The 17,353-nt window shown below is 40.4% G+C and overlaps 1 protein-coding gene across 1 annotated transcript in view; it reads left to right on the top strand.

The window, feature by feature from the left end:
• Window positions 1–4,307: 4,307 nt before the first annotated feature.
• LOC124788262 (oxysterol-binding protein-related protein 1-like) overlaps window positions 4,308–17,353 on the top strand; it is a 421,041-nt gene continuing 407,995 nt past the window's right edge. The window contains exons 1-2 of the mRNA XM_047255469.1: window positions 4,308–4,446; window positions 5,433–5,517. The gene's annotated coding sequence lies outside the window, so the exon portion shown is untranslated. The remainder of the gene's footprint in view (window positions 4,447–5,432; window positions 5,518–17,353) is intronic.

The raw sequence follows: 17,353 nt of genomic DNA on the forward strand, positions 1-17,353 counted from the left end.
CTGATACAGTCGGTCACCTAAGTTCCCTTACAAATCTGGTTTTCAAAACAGGGATACTTCCAGAGAGCTTTAAGTTAACCACTATTTTGCCTCTGTATAAAAAAGAAGACAGAAACTCACTTGAAAACTACAGGTCTATCACAATAGCGCCAACAGTATCAAAAATTACTGAAACCTTCGTAAAAAACCAACTGAACGATTTTTTAAAAAGTAAATCCCTTTTAAACAAGGTCCAGTATGTGCTTCGAAATGGACTATCAACTACTTCAAGATGTGTTTTCTTCCTTACAGGGCTTTAAAAAATAGATAATACACCCATGCAAGTCTAGCAGATCTTAGCAAAAACTTGGGCACTGTTTCACATAATAACTTAATAGAAAAACTAGAACATAATGGAATAAAATGCAATGAACTAGCGCTTATGAAATCATATTTAGCTAACAGTATTCAAGCAAAAAATCAGATTTTCTGAATGTAAGGCATGGAGTCACCAAAAATTCTGTAATGGGACCTTTCCAGACCTTTCCTGTTCGTTCTGTATGTAAATGACTTGCCAATTTTTGCGCCATGTAGAGCAGTGATGTATGCAGACAACACCACCTTCATCACATCCCATGCTGATGAAAAGTTCATGGTACAAATGAATGACCTCTTGATGAAAGAGGTTACTCAGCGGTTCAGGGATAATAGGTTACAGCTGAATGATACCGAGCAAACACGCTTTTCTCCATCAGGATTCTTAACACTGACTTGCTCAATCAAAGTGAAAACTGAGAGACATTGTTAGGTATACAGTTCGACAATGAATTATTTGGAATACAACAACAGACAAATTGTGCAACAAATTTTCGAGTGTAATGTACCTGATAAGAAAATTAAAAAGTTGTATCAATCAAGATCTGCTCCTGATGGATATCTTTCAATAAAAAACTGAACTATGGGCTACTGCTCTGGGGAAGCTCTGCTAGGACTAAGAATGTTTTCCACTTGCAGAAGAAAGCAATAAAATGCACTTTTGGTCCAGAAAACAAATGTTCTAAAAAAATAAGGCACTGGATGCAAAGTAATTACTTTTTCCAGCTTGTGCATACTCCAAATACTTGTCAGTGTCGAAGAGAATATATATATATATATATAGTGCCCATGCATATGAAACCATGAATAAAAACTTGATAAATGTCCTTTGGACTAGACTAGCCAAGACAAAAACAGTTCTGCATACACTGGCAAGGTGTTTCTGAACAAAGTACCACTAAGTGTAAAGGAACTGCCACACAAATTTAAAATGACGATGGAATCTTGGTTAAAACGAAAGACCTTTTATGACCTTGAGAAATGCATATGTAATAGAGTAAACAATTAAATAATTTGAATATAATGCGATCTGAATTCTGGATTGTACAAGCTGTGTGATATTGAAGTGTAAACTGACATTCATGTAAGTCAAATACGTAATATTATATTCTGTTGTCTGTAAAGAAATAACCTGTACTGAACCATGTCTCCTGCAACAGTAATATTGTCTTCAGAAAAATAAAGGGATGTGATTTGATTAATTATATTGAAGTGGCACAAGTCATTATATATCTCAATTACTGTATGCATTCATATTTAAATATGGCTGTGTGCAGAACAACCGCAATTAGTTTCCATATTTATTTAAAATTTTCTATCTCAGATGTGAATTAGTAATGCCTGTCTAACACCTTTTGCACATTACGAAAACAGAAATCCTTCTACAGAATGGGAGGAGAAACTTTTTCAGTTTGTTTCCCAAGTCTATCTTCGCTACCTTTCAGACGTTTTATGTTCTGCGGTAGGTGATCAAAAATGTTGGTAGCAGCATTGTACATCTTTTTTTGTGCTACAGACAACTTTAATGTGAATTAAAGAAACTTCCATCATATATAGTCACTGTAAAGAAAATTCTAAAGAAACAAACATTACTGTGTAATAGGTGTAAAACAATGTGTAGGGCTATAGCTAGAAAGATGCTGAATGAAACGCGTTTGGCTTCCAAGAGAGCAATACGTGACACCTTCAGTGACTACCATAGCAGAATACTGTCAAGCCATCTTTTACAGAACCAAAAGAAGTTCTGCTCATATGTAAAGACTGTTAGTGACACCAAAGTTAATGTCCAGTCCCTAGAGAATGAAACAGGAACTGAAAATGAGAGTAGCAAACAAAAGCTGAAATACTTAACTCTGTTTTCCAGCGGTCCTTTACAAAGGAAAACCCGAGAGAACTGCGCCAATTTAATCTTCGAACCAGTGAAAAGATAAATGAAATAACTATTAATGTCAGTGGTGTTGAGAAACAGCTGAAAACATTAAAACTGAACGAAATTCCAGGGCCTGGTGGAATCCCTGTCATCTATCTATACTATATCGTAGATATCTCTAACAAAAAAGAGTGCCCAGTTCTTGGAAAAAGGCACTGGTCACGCCTGTCTACAAGAAGGTTAGTAGAAGTTATCCACAAAACTACCATCTAATATCCTTGACAGCGATTTGTTGTATAGTCTTAGAACATATTCTGAGCAAAGACATAATGAGATATCTTGAATAGAATGACCTCCTCAATACCAGCCATCATGGATTTCGAAAACATCGATCACGTGGAACCAAACCCGCACTTTCTACACATGACATACTGAAAGCTTTGGATCAAGGTAAACAGGCAGATGCTGTACTTCTTGATTTCTGAAAAGCATTCATAGTACCACACCTACACTTACTGTCAAAACAACGATCATATGGAACATAAAGTGAAATTTGTGACTGGACTGAGGTCTTTTTGGTTGGAAGGAGGCAACATGTTACCTTGGATGGATGGTCATTGTCAGATGTAAAAGAAACTTTGGATGCGCCCCTGGGAAGTGTGTTGGGCGCTTTGCAGTTCATGTTATATGTAAGTGATCTTGCAGATAATATTAATAGTAAAATCAGTTTTTTTGCAGACGATGCAGTCATCTATAATGATTACTATCTGAAAGAAACTGCATAAATAATGAGTCAGATCTTGATAAGATTTCAAAGTGAGATTGGAAACTTGCTGTAAATATCCAGGAATGTAAAAGTTTGCACTTCACAAAAAGAAAAAACATAGTATCCTATGACTATAATATCAATGAGTCACTATTAGAACTGGTCAGCTCATACAGGAACCTGGGTGTAATCCGTCGTAGGGATACGAAATGGAATGATCGCATAGGTTCAGTCGTGGGTAAAGAAGGTGGCAGACTTTGGTTTATTAGTACAATACTGAGAAAGTGCAACAAATCTGCAAAGGAGGTTGCTTACAAATCACTTGTGCAACATTGTTCAAGTGCGTGGGACCCGGAGCACACCAGGCGTAACAGAGGATATTGAACGTATACAGGGAAGGGCAGCAGCAATGGTCACAGGTTTGCTTAGTCCGTGGGAGAGTGTCACAGAGATACTGAAAGAACTGAACTGAAAAACACTCGAAGATAGGAGTAAACTATCCCGCTAAAGTCTGTTAACAAAGTTTCAAGAACTGGCTTACAAGGATTACTGAAGGAATATAACACAGCTCTGTATATATCTCTCACATAGGGATCGTGCAGATATGATTAAAATAATTACTGTAAGCACAAAGGCATTGAAACAATCACTTTTTTCGTGCTTCGTACGTGAGTGGAACAGGAAGAAGCCCTAATAATTGTTACAATGGGACGTATCCAATGCCATGCAACTCACGATGGTTTGCAGAATATAGATATAGATGTAATAAATGTATTTTTTTGTCCACGTAGCACTCGTTTTTGTGATCTCGCAAAAAAAAAGCCTCTCACTGAACCATTCAATAAACTGCGCAATTTTTACTAACGACCAGCTGTGAGACGTATTTTGGTAGCCCAAAGCACACACATGATATAATTACAATCACAAAAACCAGAATAAGGTGACGTGAATACGAAATTCTGTCGCAAATTGGCAGTTGAAGGACGCTAATCGGTGATGGAGGAATGAAAATGACTTCACGATATTAAACCTTTTTGTAACTCGAGTTGTTTACCGCTGGTGTATACATTTACAAGAGTTACTTAAAGAGTTAAAGTGGTTCTAACTTTTAGTGGCATAACTAAAGGTGCTGCCACTCGATGAACACTACAGGAATCTGGTTGTATCCAAATGCAACTACAATGACACTACGGGTGACGTTACTATTGTTGCATTTGGTGACCCGCCTTAAGCCTTCAACGATGGTGAGGTAACGCTACAATCCTTCGACCATAGATATGGTCGAAGCTATAATCTCTCCTTTCATGAACATCTTTGATGATTTGAAAATCTGTCATCAGAGGGGCATGTGTTTATTTATTGGGCTTTACGGTGGTTTGATGGATGACAACTTCGTTGGGCTTCACTGTTTATTTCTATATCGCCTGGTTTTGCAGTCCTCAACGCAAAAATTAACGTAAACATATTAAAACACTTCCTAAATTTACCTTTTCTTATGAGTGCACAGCAGACGACTTACTTGTTTGCATTTCTGTAGTTTTAAATCTAAAGTCGTAAGATCTTGTACCTAAGTTGGCCTATAGACACTGTTTCTAAATACAAGCTCATAGTTGTATTGAATTAAGCCTCGTATCTCAGAAATAACTATGTTTTTTAAATGAAACATTTATAGAGCACTGCAAAGTGATAGGAACGGACCATATCCTGCTAGAACAAATCACATTGATCTCGTTATTGTTACGTACTGCTGACTTCAGATTGGAATCCTGACCTTAAAGTGCTTGTGGTTGCTTTTATGTTGTATTTGCGAATAGTGATTGTAGCCTTTTTCTAGAAATCTAATAGCCTTTTTCGAGAAATCTAGTTGTTTATGTTGTTTCACGACACGAAGTACTTGGGTACAATTTCATATATTTTTAAATGTCTGGGCCCTTCTTCTGTGAACGTTTCAAAATTTGCATGGTGCTTAAGTGATTGCATGTAGGAAAGTTTCATCATACATTTCGCATTATATGTGAATGCTTAAGATAGACTGTAACTCGTTAACTATACTGTATGCTAAATTGTGGCAGAATTTTTTTTTAAATCCATGTATTATGGGCTGAGTGAAGTAGTGCCCACTAACACATCAGATAAGCAGACAAGGTACTTACAATAATTTACTTGAAGTTCTCAGAAGTGAGTAGGGCTGTGTACATTTTGATGCTATATTTGAAGTACTTTTATTTCACTCTTAATTAATGGCAAGAAGACATAGTGCTTTGGTTTTTGCCTCAGTCAAGGATAAGTAGTTCATCTGTTCAGGGACATAAAATTTTTATTTGTTGCTACTTCATTTTACTCATAATAATTGGTGGTGATAAGAATGCCCAACTGTCACACTGTTCCACCTTACAGAATATTTTGATTACAAACAACAATGTGGAAAATGTTTTGTTATAGATGATGCAGACAGATGTCCAGTTCTTCTGCAGTCAGTGTTAACCATACTTCATGACAAGTGATACAGTTACTAGTACTGCATTTTGTAAGTTTGGAAAATACTGTGACTTGCATAACATATTGCATCCTATGTTAAAAAACTTGCCAAAATAAAATGCCTTATGTTTTCAGTCTAATATAAATCATCAGAAATTAAATTTTGGATCTCTAATAGAGATGTTGCTAAACATTTATTGTTTTATCATTTCAACAAGACAGTAGGTGCTTGTGATTTTTTTTTTTTTTTTTTTTTTTTTAAATCCATCTTTCAGCATTAACATGCAATCAATGTCGTCAGAAAAATCACAGCTGTTTGTACATTATGTTTTACATGGGCCGAAGTCACACGACATTATTATTATTATTATTATTATTATTACATAGCAAAATATTACATGGTGAAAATATAGCAGTGTTGTACCCTATTAGCTTATAGCTGCTGCTACATCCATATCTATACATGACAGTAAGCCTTAATTTATCGGCCGAGCGGTTGTAGGTGCTACAGTCTGGAACCGCGCGACCACTACGGTCGCAGGTTCGAATCCTGCCTCGGGCATGGATGTGTGTGATGTCCTTAGGTTAGTTAGGTTTAAGTGGTTCTAAGTTCTAGGGGACTGATGACCTTAGAAGTTAAGTCCCATAGTGCTCAGAGCCATTTGAACCTTAATTAGTAAATTAGGTCATTTTTACAACTATTCTGAAATTCTTCTATACCATAAAAGGTATTTTCCTTCATCCACACATTGGTTTTAGTTTTGAAAATATCCAGTGAAACCAACTGCGTCTGTACGGGTAAAGTGTTAAACTTTTTGCACGTATATATTGTATTGTGTCCACTTACAGGATAAGTGGGGGTAAAGTCCTACAATTTTCAATTTTTCTAACATTATGGTCAATGATGTGTAGATTTTTCCCACAATTTCAAACTGAAGGCATAGATTATGATGTTATCTATAACCCATCAAGATTTCAGCTCTACCTTATTATTAATTCCAGAGAAATTTACAGTTAGGCAAAAAAAGAAAAATTGCATGTTAAAGCACCGCAGGTCTTGCCCCATTTAGGATAAGTATGGATTACAAAAGGATCATTGCATTAAAGAAAAACCACTTGAAATATCCCTTTGTGATGTCGTGCAATTGTAGCCAAGTTACTCAACACAATATTGAACTTAAATATCTCGCAAATTTGAACATATTGCTTAAAAAATAGCTGTACAAAATAATGCTTTTTTTTTCCACAAAAGGAGGATTGGTAAGGTAACCTGAAAGAGTTCAGTGACTGATGCTAAGCTATCTAAGTACCTAGTAAATAGTGTAGGCCTACTTTGTTGAGTCATCTGAATAAGTTATTGCATTATGGAAGCATGAAGCATTCATCCCAGTGGGTTTCGACAGTTTCAGTATCACATTGTCAACAACCCTTCCTCTGTCGCAATAAATTTGTAGGCTCCTGGAAAAATTCACCTTCAAAGCCTTCCTCCTGGTATAATGAAATTACCTCAGCAACAAAAAGCTGAAAGCTGGAAGTCCTAGGCTCCTGTACCTTTTCTTCAGGTACTCCTTCACTTTACCTGAATATTTTTGTTTTTTGGTAGCAGAATTATATTTTTAAGTGAGATAATCTTATATAGTGTGGGTTGAATGTCATCTTTTGGGGGAGGGGGCAGGGTTATTATTGGAACATTTGTCATGTTACTGGGGCTATGGGTGTTAACCCCAAAACACTCTGAGGACTTGCTCCATTTCGCCATATTCTGGCAAATATCCCATGTTTATCTTTGGGACCAACTGCAACAATTACTTCCATTTGAAAGTGAAATTTAAATGCAGGAGTGTCAATAAGTTCTTTGTGATTCTTCTTTCCAAATGATACCATATACAATGTTTAAGTGAAATGTCAGAAAAGTTACATGTAAATAGGAAAATACGGTCTTGCCACATTTTCTCATCTCTGGAATGACCGACCCAGGATGAACTTTAATGGAACAGTAAGTTATAATAAGGCAAATATGCCACTTGTTGGACAACTCCTGAATCACCGACAATTAATTCAAAAACTTGGTGTGGGTTTTTACCCCACATGGTGCTTTATCCTGCCTACCCTAGACAAGAAAGTATTTGATAGCTTCAATTTTGTCATTAGGGAATCAAACTGGTGGCTTTTGCTTTGTTTTCAGGTGAAATGATAAGTCCATATTTTTTCACCAGTTTGACTACCTGACATTGCAAGTATCATATCTGTTGACAAAACATTGAACACTGATCACTTTACACTTGTACAAGATTTTGCAGTATCTGCTAACTGCATTCCTCCTTGTTGTGACGATTCTCTTGTGTGACGTTAAAGATGGCCTCCTTCATAATCTCAAAGACTGTGAAGAATATGCAGTCAGGCGCAGTAAAGATTTTAAATTATTTCACACTAACAAAATACATTTTCTTTGGCAGTGGCTGCTGCTGAGTGGTTTGAATTATTTTCACCTCCAACAAAATTTCTTTGGAGTGTTAGTTCATTTGAACCAGCTGCAGACTGTGAGAACAGAAAGTAAATAATTCCAAAATGCCAAATTCGAGGTACTGACTCACACTGGCAGAGGAAACAATTTAACCAACTGTGATAGTGTCCACAATCTTATATAAAGGCGAATATTAAGTAAATTCCTCACTGGTAATGCTGCTCATTTATTCCGTGACTACAAATAAATATGTATGGTGAAACCTGACAGACAATAGGGGCAAAAATGAAAGTTGCAATTCCACGCATCTCCTTGACCTGTGATATCATCAAAATGGCTGGACGATCCTATTTCAAGCACATACAAAATGGCAACCATGATCACAAGTTTCACTTCACCTGTGTAGTGCCCTCGATACCATGAACCCACAAACAACTCCAAACCCAATATTGCAGATTTCACTTGACCTTTATGGTAGCTAAAACAACACACTTATATTGTCAAATTTGTCATTTTGGCCTCCAGTTACTCTATCTGTCTAAAACGAAGTCCACAATACAACAAACCAAAATATACAAAAATGTAACTTAACCAACAATACCTGTCAACCACAACCCAACACAGTTACCAAAAACTAACAAGAAAAACCCCAAACTTCATGAAAACTTGCATCATTACCAGTATTGATATACACAAGCAACTGCAAACACTAACACACATCCATACGTATTACAACAAAAAAGAAAGAAAACCATGGAAACATGCTCGTCAACCAAAGCCACTGTCACACAGATCTAGGCTGCCCAACCTTGTCCCCACACACACACACACACACACACACACACACACACACACACACACACACACAAAAAACCTAAAAGACAAAACATCATCTGAAATCAGCCAAAAAACTGTAGGACATTGATCATAGACATCATATCTTTACCCTCTGCAGCAAGTAACAACCTATTTGCAAATTTTTATCACATCCATGACAGACAAAAATAAATAAATCTCTGACCGTAAGAAACTCATGGCACTAATAATTCCAAACACAAACATATATCCACCAGCAAAATTGAAGTGCCTCACTAGCAAACCGCAACAAACTCTTTCAATAACAACCTAACACCTTCATGCCACTGGCTAACATGCTAACTAACAACTTTGAAACATAAAAAAATCAGATACAGGAGACACTACCAAACATGATGCAACTCATAAACACCATGACTTCACACAACGTAACACAGTGACGTCATGGATCAAAGCAGTTGGGTGGAATCACAATTTGCAGTTTACCCTATTTGGGTTGCAAGGATGACAACTTGACCATCTAGCACAAGGGAGACTTCTATGGCTGTATATCCTGTAATCACGTCTTATTCAGCCAGTGTAATGGATATAACATCACAGAAATGGTAATCTAATTTGGGAAAGTGCTAGAGAGTATGTGCTGTGCCATGTCATAGCACAGGATAGAGGGAAGACAGGGTTTGGGTCAGTCTGCAATTTCCAAATGGTGAGGAGCAAATGCAGAAAGACAAATTCCTAGCTAGGCAGATTGACGACTTGGATTAGTGCTAAACACTGTCACAGGACATCTGGGACTTGACAGGATTCTTGTAATGGGAGACTCATGGAATTCAGGGGTCTGATTAACACTATTTATTAGTGATCAAACTAACTACTAGACTGAAGGCTAGTTCCAAACATTAGAAAAAGCAAAGGAGACCCATGGTTGAATGACAGGAGTCAGTATCTGTATCCTTGGGGGGTGGGCAGTAACAGTAACAGCATGTTATGTACAAACTTGAGATCATCACTCCAAGGCTGGCCAAGAATGACATGGTGTCTGCACCCAAAGATCTGGCTGCAAACTCCTCTAAATACAAAAACATGCATTTTTAAAGAATTGTAGTGGCACACTACTTATCCCTTCCTGTAGTTGACTCACCAATCCACCAGCAATTACCAACTTTCAGTCAACCAGATGAGTCGCTCTGCACCTCCAAGGTCTCTCTAGCCAACCACATTTAGATTCCTCCCCTTCTCCTATTCTGTAGGTAAGGTTGCTTCTGGACTTTACATTAACAAACCCCTAAGTTTGTCAAGAATACCATTCAGCAGAAAGCTGTAGGTCATTGACACTCCTATTATGGCCAGCAACAACAGTGTTCTACGTAACTTGGCCCTGCCCCCAGTCCTCTTGTGAGTGGGGAGAGCTATAGTAGCACTCTTAACTTGTCTATACCCACTGACGTTGCAGTTTGTAGGAGCAAGTATCAAGCTTGCTGCCTCTGGTAAGACTTGCCTTTTTGTGGCCATCTTCTAGTGTGATGCCTTATTACAGTGTTCAGGTGGTGACTGGAGTTACCAGTTAATTCTCTGACATGAAACTTAACTCCCCTGGGACAGCTGTCCAGAGCATCTGCATTTTGCAGGGCTCTAGTGTTAGTGTTTAGCCCCACTAACTTAAAAGTTACCATTTTTGCCTGTTCTTTGCATTGTGTCTCTGACTTCCCATCTTGTAGTGCCCTTGACCGCTTCCAACAGCCTTAAGCATAACAAATTGCAAGTCATTACGTTGTCAGTATGTGACAGTTCTTCATGTCTGTAAGACTTAACTACTCCTCTTTTCTCATATTCGCAAGAGCATTATGGAGGTGATCAAGAAACTTCATTGACAGATGCTACAAGATAAGTTTTTATAAAAGGAACAAACACAATATACAGACCATAGTTCGGGATTACATATGCGTCCGATTCCACCCGTCTGCTTTGACCCATGACATCACCAATATGGCGGAAACGACCATTCTAAAGGTCTCCAATATGGCACCTATGACGTCATTACATAAACATGACAACAAACTCGAAAATACGTATAAGACCAACACACACATCTCCCTCCAAAAATATAATCAAACTAACAGGATCATGAACACATATAGACACACACAATTCCAAACCACACAAAATGACGACATAAAAACACCACAAAATCCCCAAATTCCGCTACACTTACAATATCGACAGGAATTGGTCTCTTCCCTTCAACTACATAGCTCAACCGCAATTGTTAATACTTCAAAATAAAATCCAACTACTCCAAATATTATAATCACACTGCAGCTATCAATACCACAAAACCAACACTTAAAACAACAAAAATTGGAATAGGACACTTCCGTTGTGACCTATCAACAGCTCACAATACCAAAACACACATAGCTATGACGACAAATTGGAATTGGTCACTTCCCATGATCTATGTAGCTCAAATACAACTGATGATAAAAAAAAAAAAAAAAAATTGAATTTGAGTACTTCGCCTAAGATACATAAATCAACGAGAAGTGCCAATACCAAAACATCAACCACTAACACATGCAGTAAATAACACCGACCCAACAACACGCAAAAACCCCACTGAACAACATAACACGCGAACAATAGACCCAAAGAAATGACTGCTTACTGCATTTCACTATCTCTGCCACAAGCCCAAAAAGTTGCAGAAACTTAATGACGGACAACATTTCAGCCCGCAGATGCGCACTATTAAACTTAGAAGTCATATTCACACCCATAAAAGAAGCCAAAAAATTGAATTAAACGACTTACCGTGCAAAAAACAGCAAACCAATAACATCAAATGACACAACAATAACATAAACACAACGGAAACTTAATTCTTCACTCACTGAAACCAATTTCCATTCTTCTATAACAGTCACAACCGATAAATGCACACTTCAAGCACTGACACCCAAATGAACCCAATTCACATGACACGCAGACCATACACACACCACCAGAGGACACCACCAGTCGCAACAAGACGACATCTATAAGCATAACACATTCATAATTTAAACTCCACACCATCATGACGTCACACGCCACAACACCCTTACATCACGGGTCAAAGCCGACAGGTGGGACCGGACGCCTCCATTGACCCCATAGTTCTTTATAGAGCAACACGTAAGGTGCAGGTTGTGTGTAGCACTGAACACATTGACTAGACAACAGTAACACAATGTAAAGGATAGGCTGAGCACTCATTTGTGATATCTTAAATAATGCTGTTTCATAGTGCATGAGGGGGCCAACCCTGGTAGCCGCTACAAGTAGGCCTGTGAACTGTACGGATGAACTGTCTCTGAAATCGCATGTGTCGTGTGAAGGTACATGTGTCCTCTCATCTAGAGGGTGGGAAAGTCACATACATACATATATTGTATACATATAGTGTTTTGTGTGTGTAAAACACTATGGAAAAAAAGAAGCACTGGTACTGAAAAATTACTGATACTGTGGATGGAAAAGAAAATCACTAATGTCACAAGGTACCACTGAGATTATGTTTACAGAAAACACCAATGACTGTGCTATGGCCATTTCATCGTATGACAAAGGCAGCTGCCAGGTGCTGCAGCATGTGGCGGACAGTCACTGACGAGTAGGGGTGGAAGTGATGAGGGGTTGGGTTGGCGCAATGTCTCCCCTCTCATGAGAGGCTGTAGGGCAGGACCAGGGACAGTGCCTGCATTGCATCATCCTCACTGAGGCCAGGGACTGGTGTCACAGGTGTCAGCAGGGGAATCGGAGATGACACCCGCACAGGACCCAGCAACAACAGCGGTGATGGCTGCAGCAACTGGTGCAGCTTGGGCTGCAACCACGACGGCAGTCGAAGAGTGGGTGCTGAAGTGTGAATCCCAGCAGCAGTCAGCCAGACACCGACCCCCTCTGTGGCATGAACCGGTCTGTCTGCGACACAGGAACAGGCATCAGCTGTGGCAGGGGTTTGCGGGGTGGTGGCCCCCCCCCCAGAACAGGCCCTATCTGGCATGGCCACAGCTGGTGATGGGACTTTTACCCATCAGGAGTGCAGGTGACACACAGGCGCCAGCCTCGGCAACGCTCAGTAATGGCAGGAACCTAGTTTGGTCAGCAGCCAAAGCCACGAGCCCAGACAGGCACACTTGGCTGGAACTGTCGTGAAGCTGGTGGCGCTGGTGGATGCAGCGTCAGATGCGGCAGGTGAAGGTGGTTCAGTAGTTGGTGTCCATGTAGCAGCTCCATTGGGCCCTTGCCCCCACTTGAGTGAAAAGGTATGGGCTCAAAAAACTTTTTAAAGCAGCTTCAGGAGACCTGCCAGATACGACTTCCACATTTGATTTTTAAATATTTGAACCAAGTGTTCAGCCTTACCAGTAGATTGAGTGTGGAATGGAGTAGCTGTGAGATGGCAAACACCATTAGCCTGACAAAAACATGCAAATCTTCAATTAACAAGCTGGGGGTCATTATTGGTAACCACTGTATACATAATCCCTCAATTGCAAAAATCTTGGAACAGGCATCCACTACAGTGAGCCAATACTGATTTAGGAAGGGCCCGGCAAAAATGACATGTAGACATTCAACTTGGGTGGGGCCACCAGTTGCTGAACACAGTGAGTGCATGTGGCGATAAACCACATAAAATCTTCGTCTATGTCTGGCCAACACGTAGGCCGAAGGGCCAAAGTTTTGGTGCGAGAGGTCACCCAGTGACCAATATACAGAAGCCTGAGTATATTATGGTGTAAGGAAGTGGAAATCTTAAAACAGGGAGCATCCTCCTCCATAGCTAGCAAAATAACCCTAACAAACACAGGAAGCCGGTGCTTGATGGGAAGAAATTATGCAAGGGATCTGAGGCATAGCTCGGGATTTTTACCGACCAACCATTCTGCACAGAAGAGAGGACCCAACAAAGTACAGGATCCAAGGCAGTGGCAATGCTCTCATCTAAACAGAAACAAAGCAACTCATTTTGATCAAATGCCGTGTCTGGGCGATCGGAAGGCGAGATAAGGCATCGGCGTTGGTGTGTTATGCTGTTGGCCAATATTGGATCTGATAATGATAATGGGAGATGAAGATAGCACACTGCTGCAAATGGTACTCTGCCTTGTTCGGCGTGGAAACCGAAGGCTTAAAAAGAACAAGGAATGGCTTGTGATCTGTGAGTAAATGAAACTTAGAACCTCACAACGAGATGTGAAATTTCTTAAGGGGGAACCCAATCGCTAAAGCCTCCTGCTCAATCTGAGAATACCACTGCTGAGTGGGAGTTAAAGTCTTAAAGAAGTGTAAGCAATGGGCCATTCAGACTTCAGACCAGTCTGTATATTTGTGCGACAACACTGCACCAAGACAATGCTGAGAGGCCTCTGTAGCCAACAAGAGATGCTGACCTGCTGAAAGTGGGCTGACACAGGGCAGATTGCAGCTTAGATTTAAGCAAAGTGAACACTCCATCACAAATTGGGGACCAGAAAAAAAGGCACATTTGTATGGAAAAGCATGTGCAGTGACTGAGCAACTGTGGATGCATCTGGTAAAAAACATGTGGTAGTATGCAACTTTACCTAGAAATGCTTGCAGTTTTGTAACGAAGGTCGGCCACGGAAAATCTGCAATTGCATCAACATGGTGATGCAACAGCTTGATCCCTGTGCGAGAAACCTCAAAATTTAGGTACTCATTTGATGACAGAAAAAAATTGAGATTTGGCAAGATTACAGTTCTGTACTGCAAAACAGAAAGCAACTATCGGAGGCTGCTAATGTTGGGTCTTGCCCACTCGTCTCGTATAGGGTGCATAAGGGATGCTGCATTCTCAGAATACTATACAACAGTTCAAGCAAATAACATTAGTAGTTTTATTTCTATAAAACAGATTGATAATACTTAACTTTAATGTACAAAGGTGTCACAAATGATGGGCGTCATGCAACATAAATCTGAGTCCTTGCTACACACAATGTTCAACCAAGCAATGGATATGGATCACTACAATCTGATATCGTAACACTCTCTGCTAGGCAGCACTAATACTGTCCTCTAATGTTGGGCAGGAGTGGTGAATATATTCACTTCGGCTTGGGGGCGCTGCCCGGTTGTGGTGCAGTTCTAATCAGTGCACCATTGGCTGAATTCATTTCATTGCCTTCTCTGGTCTTGTGGTCTTGCATTCTTTGTCTTTGTTCCAGTGCTTGTGGCTATGCCAGAACATTCCTCCTCCACCCCCCCCCCCCCCCCCCCCCCCAAAGTGATGGACCATCATCGCGTAGGGAGTGCAACTGTGGTGGCGGGTGCAGGAGTGTGGGCGCGATGTTGGGCCAGAAGCTGTGGCTGCAGGGGACGTCAAGCTACCAGCCGTACCCCGCCATCCGGCCAGCGCTCTGACAGAAATGTCTCCCGGAAAATGACCAGAAGGGTACATGTCCACCTCCTGCTGCCATGGACCAGACAAAGAAGGCAATGACTGCGGTGTGGGTGGGTCCAGCTCCATAAGTAGGACGAGAAGAGGCGGAGCAGGTGGAGGCTCCATCTCCATGTGGTCATCCCGCAGTGTCATGACGACACCCTCAGGCGGCTGCTGTGGCTGTGCTGCCCTCTGGACTCATGAATCTGGGGGAAGAGAGGCTGGAAGATCGTCGTGTACATGACAGAGGGAAAGTTGATTTTGATGGCAGCACTGCAAGCTGTATGGACCTGGAAGAAGATACATGCAGTTGCCAAGTCAACGGACTATCTCACCTTGCACCCACCATCTTCTGTCACTAAAAACCCTGTAAAAGAAAATATCATGTGTTGTGAAGCGATACATGGGGCCTTCCTTTGGGGCCGGTTGCTGAGGAGGGTGGAGTAGGTGGAGCAGTGTCCAGTAGCGGTGGCCATGAAGCAATTTCACTGACGATGGTCCATCTTGCGGGTGCAACGGTATGAGGCAAGAAATACTTGCAATGCTTGATCCCTGGTGTGCAGAGTGAAGTTTGGCCATCTGCTGCTTGAACGTTCTAACAAAATGTTCCACTTCGCCGTTTGACTATGGATGGAATGGTGCACTAGTTAGATGCTGTATCCTGTTGCGTTCCCAGAATGTTTCAAATTCATTTGACGTGAACTGAGGTCCGTTGTCTGACACTAGTACTTCAGGTAAACCTTCTAGGCAAAAGACCGATGACAACACTTGAACTGTGCTATGTGATGTTGCAGAGTTAATTGGCACAGCAAAAGGAAACTTGCGATATGAGTCAATCACAATCAACCAACTGGTGTTCGAAAAAGTCCCGCAAAGTCTATGTTCACACGTTGCCAAAGCAAGTGCGACTTAGGCCAAGCAAAGAATTTTTATGACATAGTGGATTGATTTTCCGCACATGCGTGACACTGTAATGTCATCTGTTCTATTTTGGCATCCATACCCTGCCAAGCACTGTGTCTGCACACTAACTATTTTCTACAAACAATCCCCACGTGTCCTTGGTGAAGTAACTGCAATACTTCTTTATGCAAAGCTTTAGGGATCAACACACGTGACTGTCCACTGTCATTCTGAACAAGAATCACACCTTTCTATACAGCGAGGCTATGCTGCCGTGCAAAGTATTGGCACACTACGGAGTTCTTTATGCTATTCAATGGGTGAGGCCAAGATGTGTGAATATAATTGAGCAAAATGTTCAAATCTGAATCAGCTTCCATGGCCTGTGCTATTTTCCTATAGTTCAGTGGAAAAGACTGAAGCAATTCAGAATCTTGAGCATCGACGTACAAAAAGATGCAGCAGAAGTGTCAAAGTCTGTATCAGGGCCGATCGGAAGACGTGAAAGCGCGTCTGTATTACCATGTTAAACTGTCGGATGGTACACAGTCTCGTACTGGTATTGAGACAATAACAAAGCCCATCATTGCAATTTTTGGTCAGTTTGTACAGGAAACAGTTTCATCAGATGAAGCAAGGACTGCGAAGGCTTGTGATCTGTTACTAAGTAGAATTTTCTGCCATACAAATAGTGGTGGAATTTGGTGACACCATACACAATAGCCAAACCCTCTTTTTCAATTTGTGACTAGTTACATTGAGCTTTGGGTAACACTTTTGATGTGAAAGTGATAGGTCTGTCTTTATCACCAGTTCTGTGCGAAAGCACTGCATAGATTCCGTAAGAGGAAGCGTCAGCTTGCAATACAACTGGTTTTTCAGGATCAAAGTGAATTAAGCATTGATCACTGAGCAATGCATCATTAAGTTTTTGAAAATCTACTTGGCACTCATCTGTCCAAACAAAGGGGACATTCTTGCAACGCAAGCTATGCACTGGAGTTGCAATTTGTGCAGCATTCAGCATGAACTGAATATAATAGCTCATTTTCCATAAAGCTGACTGCAATTCTTTGACATTGTGAGGAACTGGCAAGTCTCGTATAGCTAACAAATGTGACCGAAGAGGAAGTACACCTTGACTGTTTATGACATGACCAAGATACTGCAATTAGGTTTAAAAAAAAATCACACTTGTCCAGTCTACACTTTAGTCCTGGTTCAGATATCACATGAAACAAAGCACGTAAA

The sequence above is a fragment of the Schistocerca piceifrons genome, chromosome 1, assembly GCF_021461385.2.
Source record: "Schistocerca piceifrons isolate TAMUIC-IGC-003096 chromosome 1, iqSchPice1.1, whole genome shotgun sequence".
In the NCBI taxonomy this organism is placed as follows: Eukaryota; Metazoa; Arthropoda; class Insecta; order Orthoptera; family Acrididae; genus Schistocerca; species Schistocerca piceifrons.